Below are 14,326 nucleotides of genomic sequence, written 5' to 3' on the forward strand. Positions count from 1 at the left end.
GTCAGAAGTTCAACTGACTGAGCTACCCAGAAGCCCCCAAATATTTTTTAAATATATAAATATGGATAGTAATGCAGTGTGTTTTTAGAAATGTGAATAAATTATGATGAAAAATAAAGGATGGATGGATGGATAAGTAGGTATGTAGAAAGAAAGAAAAAGACAGAAAGTTAGGAGGGGTAAACGATAAAGGGACAATTTTAATCTTCGTGTTAAATCCACAGTTATGAAACAGAATTGATTGATTGACTAAATGTAATTTTATTTCAACTTTTAGCATCCAGGATAGTTATAGTTGTTTGGACCAAAAACTCATTTTTTAAAAGTTTATTTATTTATTTTTGAGAGAGAGAGCAAGCAGGGCAGGGGCAGAGAGGAAGGGGAGAGAGAGAGAATCCCAAGCAGGCTCCACACTGTCGGTGCAGAGCCCAATGCGGGGCTTGAACTCATACAGTGAGATCATGACCTGAGCCAAAATCAAGAGCAAGACACTTAACTGACTGAGCCATCCAGGCACCCCCCGCCTCCGCCAAAACTCATTTTAATCTCTGATGTTGTCAGCAATGTGTTAAATTTCATAAGAGGTATATTTCCTTGTAGAAGTGCTATGTGCCTGATGAATGACATGGTGACAATTCTCCCAAAGTCTCCATTAAGCTAACTTTTTTTCCATTTTTTTTTACAATAGGAAAATAGAATCCTGATTAATTTATGCATTCATTATTCTTCCAGTGAACAGAAATTTGCTCTTATTGTACTTCATAATATGTAAAAAACTGAAGCCAAGTTTTCTTAAATATGTTCATAAAGACATTTGTGTTACAGGCAAAGAAGTAAATATTGATAAAAATAAAAGTACAAATCATTCTTTAATTGACACATAACCTTGTTTCCCCCCCATTCTTTAGTCCTCTCTTCAACAGAGCTCCAGAATTTGATTCAATCTGGAATCATGTTCCGCTACACTAGCTCCCCGAGCTAGCCAATTATCTATGAAGGTTTCTTCTTGGATGCCCTCAGTTAGCTCTGTTCACTCAATGGAAAACTTGTGGTACTGAATTCATTCTAAATGACAGGCAGAAAAATCTGTACTATTTGAATGGCAACTTAAATATACAAAGCAAGTTATTTGATTTAACTTAACTTAAATTAATCTAATTTAGCTGTCAAAGACCCAACAAAGATGCTTAGTGTTTCATGTGGTATCTGTTTGATATATAGAGGTGTGTGTGTGTGTATGTGTGTGTGTGTGTGTGTGTGTGTCCAAATGTGTATGTATAGGAGAGAGACCGTACAAGCTTCCTGTATCTTTGCAATGAAAGTTGTTTTATTGTTTTCTTTTGTAAAAGTAAGAGAAAAGCAAATTTTTATTAAGCTATATGAAGTTGTAAAATTTGGTAGAAACTGTTTTCATCATACATTCTATCATATAGCATCCAATATTATTCCTTAGAAGTCTTTCTCTCTATTCAGGATTCTATTGTAACTATGCTTAGACTGTCTATCTACCAAGCACAGAACAACAACAAATTGAAAGAAGAATTGTCTTTGCTATAGTCTCTACCATAAAGATTCAGCCATTCAATAAATCCATCAGCCAAATATCAAATAAAATCTGTTCATCTCTAATACACCTAGTTCTATGCCAATAATGGCAAAAGTTTGAAAACATGTAACATAATTCCTGACCTCAAGAAAGTTTTTCAAGATTGTCATTTACTCTTTTGAAAATCCAAAGTACTTACTAGGACACATAACTTTAAAATGACAATGTGAGAATGACCAGGAGTGCTTTAGGAATTTAAAAAAAAAAAAAAAAAAAAAAGAGGATTTAACTGAGGAGACTACATAAGAGATGTGAGAAGTAAAATATCCAGCTGTTCAGTAGAGTTGATTTCCCTCTGGAAAGAAGCATCCTCTACAAAATTGCAAAATGGATGTCACAATATGGGTAAAAGATCTTATTTCATAGTAAATACAAGAGTGGTGATAATGAGCTGAGGAAGAGGAGAAAAATGTAGAGCAAAATGTGGCGGTTATTAATGTAGGCAAAAATTTACCTCAAACTAGAACAGTGTTTTCCTCAAAAATAAAATTCCAGAGAATCTCTAATAACCTGATCTCAAAATAATTTCTCAGTAATAGTTGAGACATAATGTTATCATTCACAAGTAATTTCTTGGATGACATCTTGAGGTAACTTCCCCATGCTCTTTACCTGCACCACCTTCCCCCACAGATGGGTTCCCCGAGATGGCTGCAGTATGGTGAAGGTTGTGCTGAGTATTGATGACATTGCATATATAGGTTGTGAATATGTAGAGGAAAAGGGTGTCTGAAAAGCCTTCATAGGGAGACACCAAACCAAAAAAAGAAATGAATATTTATTTAACTGCTTATTTTAGAGAAACCCATTCTTAAAAAAAATTTTTTTTTAATGTTTATTTTCGACAGAGAGACAGAGTGTGAGCGGGGGAGGGGCAGAGAGAGAGGCACACACAGAATCTGAAGCAGGCTTCAGGCTCTGAGCTGTCAGCACAGAGCCCGACACGGGGCTTGAACTCACGGACCGCAAGATCATGACCTGAGCCGAAGTTGGACACTCAACTGGCTGAGCCACCCAAGTGCCCCTAGAGAAACCCATTCTTAGTCAACAGGATGAATATGGGGGGAATGAGAGAAAAGCAAGGGAATTTGAAATAGAAGTGGTAGACAGTGAAAAGATACCAAGAATTTCCTGAAGGATATTTGCAATGAATATTGAAGGAGTGAGAAGGTAGTCATTGAAATCACCCAACTGCTATGGGAAGTTGCACTGAACATTCAAGCGGGAAAGGTAAAGACAGGAAAATAAGCTTAATAGTATTGTTTTCATCATGCACAATTTGAGCTGGGTTCAAGACTTAACTTGTTTTATATAAATTAACTTCATTCCATAATTCTGTACCAAATTTTGGGGCATTAAGATCCTTCAAAATAGTAAAGCTGGAAATTCTCCTTCTGGCTTCCCATGCATCTATTGCACTAGTGTTAGAATTTAGCTAGAGACTGCCTTGTATTGTGTCTCTCTGCTTTATATTCATCAGTCAGCCGTAGTCCACTTTGAGTATGTATCTGGCAGTATGCAAAAGTTATAAGCAAGAATTGGCCCCATCTTTTAGCAGCTAGCTATCTGGTAGATGAGATAAAATTTACAAATATGAAAAGAATAAATGATGATCTCATTACAGTTGGATTCCCAACATGTAGAATTTGCATTTGCCTGTCACATGGTAATAAATGAACGGTGTCTTAGACCACAAAATATTGTTGGTCACAGAGGAGGCAGACCTAGCTCTTGGCAAACTCTCTAAATTGCCTAAATGGGAATGACTGTACAGGTTTCTTGCTTTGTTCAGAATCAGTTTTCTATCATGAGGGATGTGCTTGCTCTGTCTGTGTAAGTACCTTTAAATTTTTCAGCTGTTTTTTTCCTCGTATGTATGTGAATATGTAATATAGCATATATATAATTATTATATGTATAAAATCTACTGGAATAATTGAGTATGTGATAAAGAATTGAGCAAAAGTCCCATTGAGATGGCAAGGCTCAACAAATGGCTGAATTGTCACTCATTTGTTGAGTGTTTCAGCCTAACTACTATTTGTGGAGGTTCCTTGAGAACAATTGAATCTTCAAAGCGCCATGTAAGTGTATCTGCCATAAAGCCTAATTTAGAGCTTTGAGTGCATGGTGTTTAAAATATATTTATTTAGTCAATAAATGGGCCAGGATACTCAGCCTTCCTGATCAGAGAGGCCCTGATATGCCATATTCACACTGGTGTTTCTCTCCTGGTCCACGTGTCCCTCTTCATAATCTTCCCCTTCTTTATTCATCTGAACCTTGGATTTGTAGACTATAACTTGAAATTGTAAGTGAATTTTTACAGACTATCTACTGTTCCTTTGCCAGCTCCCTTATCCTTGTCCTTGTGTCCAGTTGACTAAATGTATGTGCTGCTTGTAAGAATGGGTTGCGATTTCCAACTAACAACCAACGCTGGTCCAGATGAGTACCTCTCAGGCCAGAGCCCTGTCTCTGGTTTGTAGCTTGTAGGAGATTGTAAAGTAGAAATGGAGCCATGGACTCCAGGTTGTGCCAGCAGTTCTTGCAATGGTACTCACTGTGGACAATACAAAGCAGCTAACTCTAAAGGTAGAAAGCCAAGAATCCTGGACATTTGAGCTCAGTGATGCCAGTTATTTGGGCATTTTTAAATATTTTAATTATTTGTTGAGCTTTTTTTTTTTTTAACTTCTCTTTCCACTGGCATACCATTAAACATCATTGGGAGTACCACAACTTGAATATGGACTGCTAAAAGACTGCAACCTAGCATTCAAGAAATGAAAAAGTAACATATTTTTGAGTTCCAGTTAATATATGAAGTAGGTTCCCATGTGATACAAATAGATATGATGTGAGGCTAAAGGCAACATTTACACTTTATATATAAAAAGGAACTGGGTTAATTTGTTTTTCATTCATTTATTCATTCAAAATTTTGTTCCTCAGCTCGTACTCTGTGGTTGATACTGTGCTTAGTGTTAACTATTAAGTGTAGTTTCTGCTTATATGACACACAAATTTTGATGTTAATGCATAATCGCTTCTCTACACACAAAATGAGGAAATTCCTGGCAGTTCTAGATAGAGAACTGGCAATATTTTTTAAATAATAAAATACTAAACACAAGCATAAAGTCTGGAATTCCCACATGGCAATAGTGGCTGGAAAAGGCAATTAAGAGAGTGAAATCATGGTAGTAGTCGGTACTTGATCGTAAAAGAGGCAACTTCGACATGGCAGCATCACCTCCTCTGATTATTAATAAATAAATATTGACGTTAATTTAGCACTTTCCATCTTCAAAGCACTTTACAATTATTAATTAGTCCTCTTAGGACTATTTGAAATATAATTTCTAAAGTTTGCATTTAAATAGGGTATTCATGATGCTGGTTTTTTTTTTTTTTTTTTTTTTTTTTTTTTTTTTTTTTTTTGCTTCAAGTAAAAGAGCATTTTTTGCTTCAAGTAAAAGAGCATTTTTTCTAGAATCAAAGACAGTAAGATGAATATCGTTAAATAGACATTGCAGGAAAGATTATCTCAGGACATTGCATATGGGGCCATGCGAGGCTGCATTTGCATGTTACCACAACAATGGACCAAGGTCATGGTTCAGTTTCCCTATAGGCCTTCTCCAAGGAGAGGTACTTTCAGATTGTCAAATGAACCTGCTTTTGCATCCAGACCTTCGAACAGTGCGTCATCTCTGCTTGGAACTGCTACTCAAAGTGTGGCCATTCTTCTTTGGCCTGCTAATTCCTAAGCATCTCAGTGTTATATTTTATAATGGAGAAGTATTTCCTAAACTTGAGAATTCTTTTTATCGTGCAACAAATTTTCATGAAGTTGCCAAATAGAAAATTAAAAAAAATACAAACATAGATCCCTGTCTTATAGCTCATAGATTAACAAGAAGACCAAGATTATATGAATAAACACTGTACAGTATACAAGTATTTCAGGAAATACACTTTTCTGAATTTTATTTTACAAAAAAAGTTGGGGGAGAAGTATAGAGAGTTCTCATATACTCCCTCAACACTCACCTTATTTACTCTATTAACATCTTGCACTAAAGTGGTTTATGTATTAGAATTGATGAGTCAGCATTAATACATTATTATTAACTAAAGTCCTTGGTTTCCATTAGGTTTCACTCTTTATGCTGTACATTTTATGTGTTTTGACAAATGTATAATGACATGTATCTGCCATTACAGTATCATGCAGAACAGTTTCTCTTGTTACATGTTCTTGTGTGACAGTTAATACTAGTTTGACTTCTCTGTGAGCACTCCCCTTTCTCACAGATACACTTATATTTCGAGGTGATTGTGTCCCTTTGCTGACTGCTTGTACAAACACTGAGACATCAGTCTTCTTAGTTCCAGTGAGCAGGGAGTCTCTTTGCCCCCAAAGAAATTCATTTCATTCATCTTGACTGGAAGATAAGAAAGATCAGGTCTAAGGGTTGGTGAAGAAAGGAGGACATTTGCAATTTAATTCTGTGTGACTTATAATGGCCCTCCTGAAATATGTCTGTCGTGCATCCTGTCCAATTAGGGAGTATTTTGGCACCTCTTTTTGTTTGCCATACCTATCACCTCGCTCACCTCTACACTGTTCAGGATCATCACGGGATCCACGGTGGCACCTACCCTGTCTGTGAAGCTGTAAATGATTCTACCGATTATCAGTGGAGAATTACCTCTATATTTTGGAAAGGCAGCTTGCAGTCTATTTAACAAAAGCAGATACACTGGCTTATGCCTGTTTCTTTTTTTAAAGGTCCATGAACTATAATCCCCCACTTAGTATATAGGGTCAACCTTCCCATATCATTTTAGGCATTACATTGCTTTGTGATTATTTGTCTACCTCTCTCTCCCCTTCTAGAGTGCAAGTTACATAATGGGAAGAAACAATTGTTTTTTTACTTATTCTTGGGCCCTTCAATAATTTGAATTTTGCCTGCTACATGATACTCTCAGTTTTTGAATGAACTTAAGACAAAAATAAAAACATATTCAAAAAAAAATATGGGGAGAATAAATATACTAGAAATTCAGTTTTCTGTAATCCTTCAAGGAGATGTTTTGAACACAATTTCTAACTTTACTACCCAATCTTTACTTGTAATTAATTTATAATGGCACAGAGAAGATGAAAGGAAGGAGAATGTATGCTTGTGCCTTGCAGTATCGTGGCCCACATATTGCTCACAATATTATATGTGTCTCAAATTCAGCCTCTTTCTGTCCTTAAAGATATCCTCTAGATGTGATGTTAAATAATTGAGGATAGACACTGATTACAATAAGGGTAATTTTCCATCCCCCCCCCATCCCCCCAGTAAGGAGACCCACTCTAGTAGCTCATGGAGAAGACTTCAGACACCATTCAAAGAACCTGAAATCTACCCAGAGATTCATGGCTTCCTAGAGGATCAATGGTAAAAACTTCCTGTTTACCTTTGGGCATCCTTTGGAAAGCTCTTCCTGTTACCCTACTATGTCTGGACCAGGTACCTCTATTAGGACCCCATTAGCCTGTTGCAGCCTCTTTCATTTTCCTCTCATTTTTGATTATAATTGCCTGAATACTTGCCCATTTTCTCCACCAGGCTTTAGGCTACATTATGACAAGAAGCCTGTTGGTCTTGCTTAGTGTTTCATCACTTATGCCTAGCTCAGTGTCTGGAACATAATATAGGAGGAAGGAAGGAAGGAAGGAAGGAAGGAAGGAAGGAAGGAAGATGGGAGGGAAGGAAGGAAGGAGGGAGGGAGGAAGGAAGGAAGGAGGGAAGAAGGAAGGAAGGAAGGAAGGAAGGAAGGAAGGAAGGAAGGAGGGAAGAAGGAAGGAAGGAAGGAAGGAAGGAAGGAAGGAAGGAAGGAAGGAAGGAAGGAAGGAAGGTGGAAGGGAGGGAGAAAAAAGAAGGAAGGCAAGTCTTATCTAGAAATAAACTTTCTCTAACAAGTCTTGGTACATTAAAGCTTAAATGTTTCTCATCGAATCTTGACTCAATAAAAGCGCCCTGAACGTTTCAAGAAAAACAAAATGCCTACATAGCAAGGGAAACTAGCTGCCCTACAGCTCCTTTAGAACCTTCTTCGACACTATGATTAACCTTGATATTGCCTTCCCATCTGAATGACTTATATTGGATGACAATGGATTAACTACCTCGGCTGTAATTTACTGCTGTGTTCCATGCAATACCTAATCACTACAGCCAAACATGGAGATGTTCCTAGAACTAACAAACAATGTGATCCTGTGTTTGCATGTACCATTACCTTGATACCTTTTTCTTGGTTGACTATGGACCATATTGGGTTTACGTCTTTTCTACCATCTGAGATGAGTTTAATGCACTTATATCTTGTGGGCATTGTTATTCATACTGGGAAGACTATTTCCTTTCCCTTACTATGTATTTCCTTATTTTATACCTGTCATTCATGTATCTTATTGTTCATATTAACTAAGGTGGGGATTATGCTATATATTGCTTTTTTACATCTCTTAATAAGTAGAAATATTATGTGAAACATAATAGGTGTTAAATATTTTCTAAAATGATGAGATGCATAAGAAATAAAGGGAATTTTTCTATCATGAATAGAAATATTTCTTTCTAATTCAATTCATATGCACTCCTTCCAAACCTCTAAGATTCTGGGATTTATATTAAGAATTTAAGAAATTAGGAGCACCTGGATGGCTCAGTTGGTTAAGCATCTGACTCTTTGTTTTGACTCGGGTCATGATCTCAGAGTCATGAGATCGAGCCCTGAATTAGGCCCCACATTGGGCTCTGTGCTGAACATGGAGCCTGCTTAAGATTCTCTCTCTCTCTCTCTCTCTCTCTCTCTCTTTCTCTCTCTCTCTCTCTCTTTTTCTCTTTCTCTTTCTCTTTCTCTTTCTCTTTCTCTTTCTGTCTCTCTTTCTCTTCTCTTTCTCCCTCTCTCTCTCTCTTGCCCTTCCTCCACTCTCTCATGCACATGCTTTCTCTCTCTCTCGAAAATAAAAAAAAAAAAATTAAAAAAAAAAGAATTTAAGAAATTCAAGAAATAGTTTTCAAAAACCAGTGGCTACATTTGTATGTATATCATAAGTGTTTTCGTTGGCTCAGAAAAACCCCACAAAAATATAAAGCGCTTGTCCAGTTTCTTTTTATGTCAGACATTGAACTCTGGACTTAAAAGATGACATCACAATCCATGTACTCTCCTTCCCTGTCACCACCCACACAGTGCTCCACCCTCATTGATGTCCCAAATGGCATCTAGCAGCAGAAAGGTCAGAAACAAAAAAGTTCAAGTTCGAAAGATTTAAAGGCAGGTTATCAGGAGTTGGACTGGAGCCCCAAACCATGCAGGCTGTAAGGTCAGAGCTTAACTGTTTTTCCATTTTATTGCTCAAGGACAAGAGAACTTGATACATGAGACTCCAGCCCCGTAAACCGTCTACTGAGGTAGCCATTTCATCACGTATGGTTGCAAGTTGAGTACTGACCACACAATTTAAATCGACAGTAGCAGGGCCCTGGTGGGGATGTGAGAAGCAGTGTCACACACAACATTCTTTTCCTAATTATTGGGACCTGGACAGGTGGCAGGAAGGGAATGAGGGGCGAGGTGGGGGGGGAGAGGGAGGGGCGGGGAGGCACAGTGACATTTCCCATCTCAGGAGTACAAGATTCATTACCTCTGATGAAAAGTCACCAGGCTGCGGTGAGTCCTGACATACTCCGTGACAGGAGAAAGTGACATGGCCGTTTGACATTCAGGGCTAGAAGGTTGCCGGTCTGTAATCACTAGTTAAAATTGAATCTTGTACATTGCACCCTGCCAGCACAGCTCAACTCTTGATAATTATTTGGATGCTACTGTATTTGGATTTTATTTCCCCAGCAGAGAGGGGAAGTTGGATTTATAGTTTACTGCTGGGTTAAGATTGGAACAGGCTAGATCTTTTTTATGGTTAATATGGCAGAGCCAAATAAATCTAGAGATGTTTTTGTCCCCATTTTAATTCTAAACCACTTGGGGATGGGGGTGGGGAGCCACAAAGGAATCAAAGGATACGTCTTCTAATTTTCCATGAACAAGCTACAATTCTGTCTGCTAATGTTTTCCTCTTTTTTCATTTCACTTCATGATGCTTTAAACCAGCCATCTGGACATGGACAGGGCTGGGAAATACCATTTTGCAACAGCTATAGCCTGAGCAGCCACATGGATGAGGACATAGATGGTCAATGCCACTTAACAACCACTTCTTTTTTACCTGGGGGTCAAGAAAAGGACAAGAGAAATGTTTTACAGTAGGTCATTTTAGCATACAGAGTAGCCTTTATCTGTTGATTTGCATGCAGGCATGCTGTGATTCCAATCAGAATATTTTCTCCCTTCACTCCTACCTCAAGGCACAGAAGCTTCTAGTAATCGCAGGAGCACAGACTGCATATTCACCCTATTAAGTGCAGAAGGATCCCCAGTGTTTGGTTTGACACGCTCAACATAACATTTTGAGGAGTCACAAGCCACATGTATATAGAAGGGTGAAATGATCACCAAGGCTCACTTTATAGACAGAATAAGTGTTGCCTGCGCACTAGGGTTTAGCTGGGCCCTGGGAAGCAGGCATACTGGCCTGATCAAAATATCTTTACCACTAATCTCCCTCAATGTCTAAAAGTCCATTATTAGAAAAGCATCAATTTAAATGAAAACATTGTGTCTGCAAGGGTTACCAAATAATACGTCACCATTATTTCTTGGAGAGAAGAATATGTACTCTCAAACACAGCCAAAGACATAAAACATGGTGGAAATTTTGTTGGGAAAGATCAACAAGACCTGGTCCTAGTGGCCTCAAGGATTGGCATTCATTATTCTAGGGCATTCCCTCTGGACCTGGGGTTGACTCGCAGCCTTGCTGGTGCTGAAACCTGATTTGTTAGTTGATTGTGGTCCCATCACTTACAGAGACATATTGTCACGTACACATGCACTAACTTTCTGGGATTGTTTTATGGAACCAGAATGCTTACTTATGTAAGTTCATGGTGAGAAATAATAATACAACAGGATTTGGAACATGCGGAGGTCACATGACAAGTGTGGAGATTATAAGTAAACCAGCCAGATCCTAAACAAAAGCTGTGCTGGTGATCAAGGAATCACCAGGGAAGTAAAGGTTAATTCAACTCTTCACTCTCTTACTGATAGAATAGGTATAGCCACAGCTGTCTTCTCCCAATCCAGGACTGCCTTAAGGAGCAGAGATATTAAGCATACTTAGTATAAAGCTCACTTTTTCCTGAATAGTGCTGGGATGGGCACTGCTAACCACTGATTGTTCCCTTTCCTTTGTTCAGTCTTCAATAGTAAACACCACCACCTCTGCCCACCTTCTACTTCTTACCAGAGAGATTGTGTTGATCTCAGAGCTCAGCTTTCTGAAGGCAGTCTCATATTTTCCTGATTTTTTCGTCACTTTCAAACACAAGTACTTTAATGTGAATAAATTAAATGTTTTCATTCCACTAGAAAATGCACCGACACTAACGGGGTATCCCCTTTTGTCCAAAAGGTGTCCACTTTTGTCCAAAGTGGGAGTTTCTAAACAGGGAAATGTCTAGGGAAGTGAGTTTTGAGAAGCTTGGCAATAAAGTAACAGAATGAGAATACTGGGGGAAGGACATGAGCAACTAAAAGAAAAGAAGAAGATGAAGAGGAAGAGGAAGAAGGAGAAGAAGAAAAGGGATGGGAAGGGGAGGGGAAGGAAGCGGAAGGGAGGGAGGAATGAAGGAAGGAAGGAGGAAGGAAGGGAGGAAGAAAGGAAGGAAGGAAAGGAAGGGAGTGCTCAGATATATCAAGAAGGTTGAAGTTTTGCCTATAGTCTAATGGAGATTGAGTAAGGAGTCACTTGAAGGCTATGCTTGCTGAAATGATAGTCTTGTCAGTAATGAAAAGGATGTATCTGGGTTGGTTAGATGGGGTGTGGTTAAAGGATTAAACTAATTTTTTTAGTAATGTCTCACTTTACTAATCCTAATTGTAGAGACTAAATTAAGGGTAGTTTCCCTTTTTCTATGGGTAAGGGTTGCCTTTACTTGGGAAAAATAATCTCCATTATTCCTTGTCTAGGCCACAAGGCAAAAATGTAAAGCTGCAACTAATAAAGGATTTCATCAGCAGTTTTGCTCATGGCAAACTGAAGGGCAGACTTCCTCTTATGGTTGGGAAAGGACCTCCTCCTTTTCTCTCCCAAATGAAACCCCACATAGGCCCCCTCCTCCATGAAGTCTGCCCTGACTAATGAGCACAGTGGATCTTCTCTAAATTTCTATAGAGTTTATCCTTCTTGTGTAAGTGTATCACCTATGCTTGGTTTTAAATTTTTTTCTGTTTCCTCTTTGTACATCTTGCTTGAATGAGCAGCCTGGAGGTAAGAAGTTTCAGAGACCTACAATTAGTCTTTTCACCTCCTAGAAACTCAATTTTCTTATCTATTAAGATGAAGAAAAGGGAATACAGATCCGAAAGGTCTGTTCCAGTTCTGTTATCATATGAGACTATGTTGTGTTTCCCTTGTCCTTCTCCCTGAAGGGAAGTACGTTTTTCTTTGCTTAGTTTGCACAACCCTGTGCTCAGTCCGGTATAAACAGAACATCAGAAGCAGAACGCTTGGTACTAGACTCCATGCACACCACAGGCACATACAAGAGGCAGCCCTCCAAATACAGCAGCACGAGCAAGAGCTCAAACCAGTAAAGTCATCTTATGAAGTGACTCTGTTGGCTCTGCAACTAGAACATAGGAACTCTGTGTTTTCTAGAACCAAATTGTGGGGTGTTTGCTTGTTTGTTTGTTTCATATTTTTATTTTAAAATGTTGTTATGGGCACACTCTTTTCAGCCTCATCCTGTTTTTTTATGTTTCTGAGGAGATCAAGCTCTCCGGAGCTTTCTACTCCTACGGCTCCCAGTTATGAGCTTTCCCTGTAGCTCTTGATGCAATTAGCATCCTGGAATATTGAACAGAAGTAATTTTATTGTGCAATCAAGAATACTTCAGCTAAAGCCAGATATTAGCTATTGGTGAACACTGAAAGAAAGGAAGAATATGAGATGTAACATTGTTCACAGGTAAAAACAACATAAGCCTGAAAACACCCAGGAAAAGGTGGCTTGTATTTGGATATTTTTATTATTATTTTAACATGCATGCTAGTGTTCTTTTGAAGAATATTGATTACATTCATTGGCATTACACATTTGGGGTTAAAATCATCAATATCCCATTGAACAAGGGAGATAAAGAGAGAATTTGTGGAGCCTCAGGTGAAGCCCAAAGATTGGCCCAGTGGATTTGGATAGATTTTCTTTACTTTCCTCCCAATCTGTATGTCACCCGAGAAGGAAGATTTTTGTTGCTGAGCAGGGTCGGAACTTACTACTCATTTTAGGAATATGGGGAACCGGAGTCTCTTTTTTTCCCCCAAACGTTCCCTGGCAATGCCATCTGATAACTTAGCAGCAAACACTTTCCCCTTACCTTCCTGGGGGCTGTTAATTCAAATGCAGAGGGAAACGTAGGTTTGCCTTTTACGCCACCCTCTTAATCAAAGTGATTTTCTGAAATGCAACTGTAGAAAATAGACTCTTTTATTTTAGGATCAACAGCAGTTTTTACAATGTTAGGCAAACCTGAGCCCCTCCTTAAAATGTCAGGGAAACAAAAACCATCCCCACCTGAAAGGCCTCTTCACTTGTCTTGAAAGGATTTTTTCGGCTGTTTCCCTTAAGCTGCTTTCTCCTTCTGTGCAACTTCCCAATCCCATTCACAAACTGTTGCCATGGTAAATAATTATATCACAGATGAATTGTGTACACTTCCTTTTCATAGCTGGAAGAGAAATTGTAGAGGAAAGGGGAAAAAATCAAAATCCTTTAAAATTACAGGGGAGATAGCTGAGGAAAGATTGCCTTCTCGTTAACATAATTAGCTCCATGAATTATAAATTGGTATTAGAACTTGCTCTTCATGACAAAAGGAGTAATTATATTTACTCATGTAAAATTAAACAATACCAAAAAAATTAATGGAACTCACCAGAAGCTCTCTTGACATTATCATAAAATTCAGAGATCTGAATATCCCGCAATCTGAAGTGATTTAACCAGCATAAACTTTAATGCTGCTCAAATTTGCCGTGTAGAAATATATTTTCTGGCTAGTTTATAATTGAACTTCCATGTTCAAACAAATAAACAAACAAGCAAACATGCACACACATACATACACAAACCCACAACAAACAACTCTTAATTTTTTTATATATATGGAAAAGACTAAATTACAGAGAAAGCTAGATTTTCTGTATCCAAATGGGATGCAGAAATACTTTCCACCAAAGGATATTTTTGTAATTGACTGTTCTAAAGTCAAAGCCTCCAGAATAGAGCGTGACTTCTTTATTTAAACAGCTCTCAAATGTATCTGAAAGTGGGGTTGATGGGGTAAAAGGTTGATTGGTCTAACTAGCTTTGCACACTCAGAAAGATCCCCTGTTGGGGGAATGGCAGTGTGGCAGAATGGCAGTGTGGTGATGTTTCTGCATTTCTGATCCAGGCACTGAAAGAACAATGACTACCATAATTTCACACCGGCATACGCCTGGCCCAGGCCTAGGAAGAG

The sequence above is a fragment of the Leopardus geoffroyi genome, chromosome D3 (assembly GCF_018350155.1).
Source record: "Leopardus geoffroyi isolate Oge1 chromosome D3, O.geoffroyi_Oge1_pat1.0, whole genome shotgun sequence".
NCBI classification, from domain to species: domain Eukaryota; kingdom Metazoa; phylum Chordata; class Mammalia; order Carnivora; family Felidae; genus Leopardus; species Leopardus geoffroyi.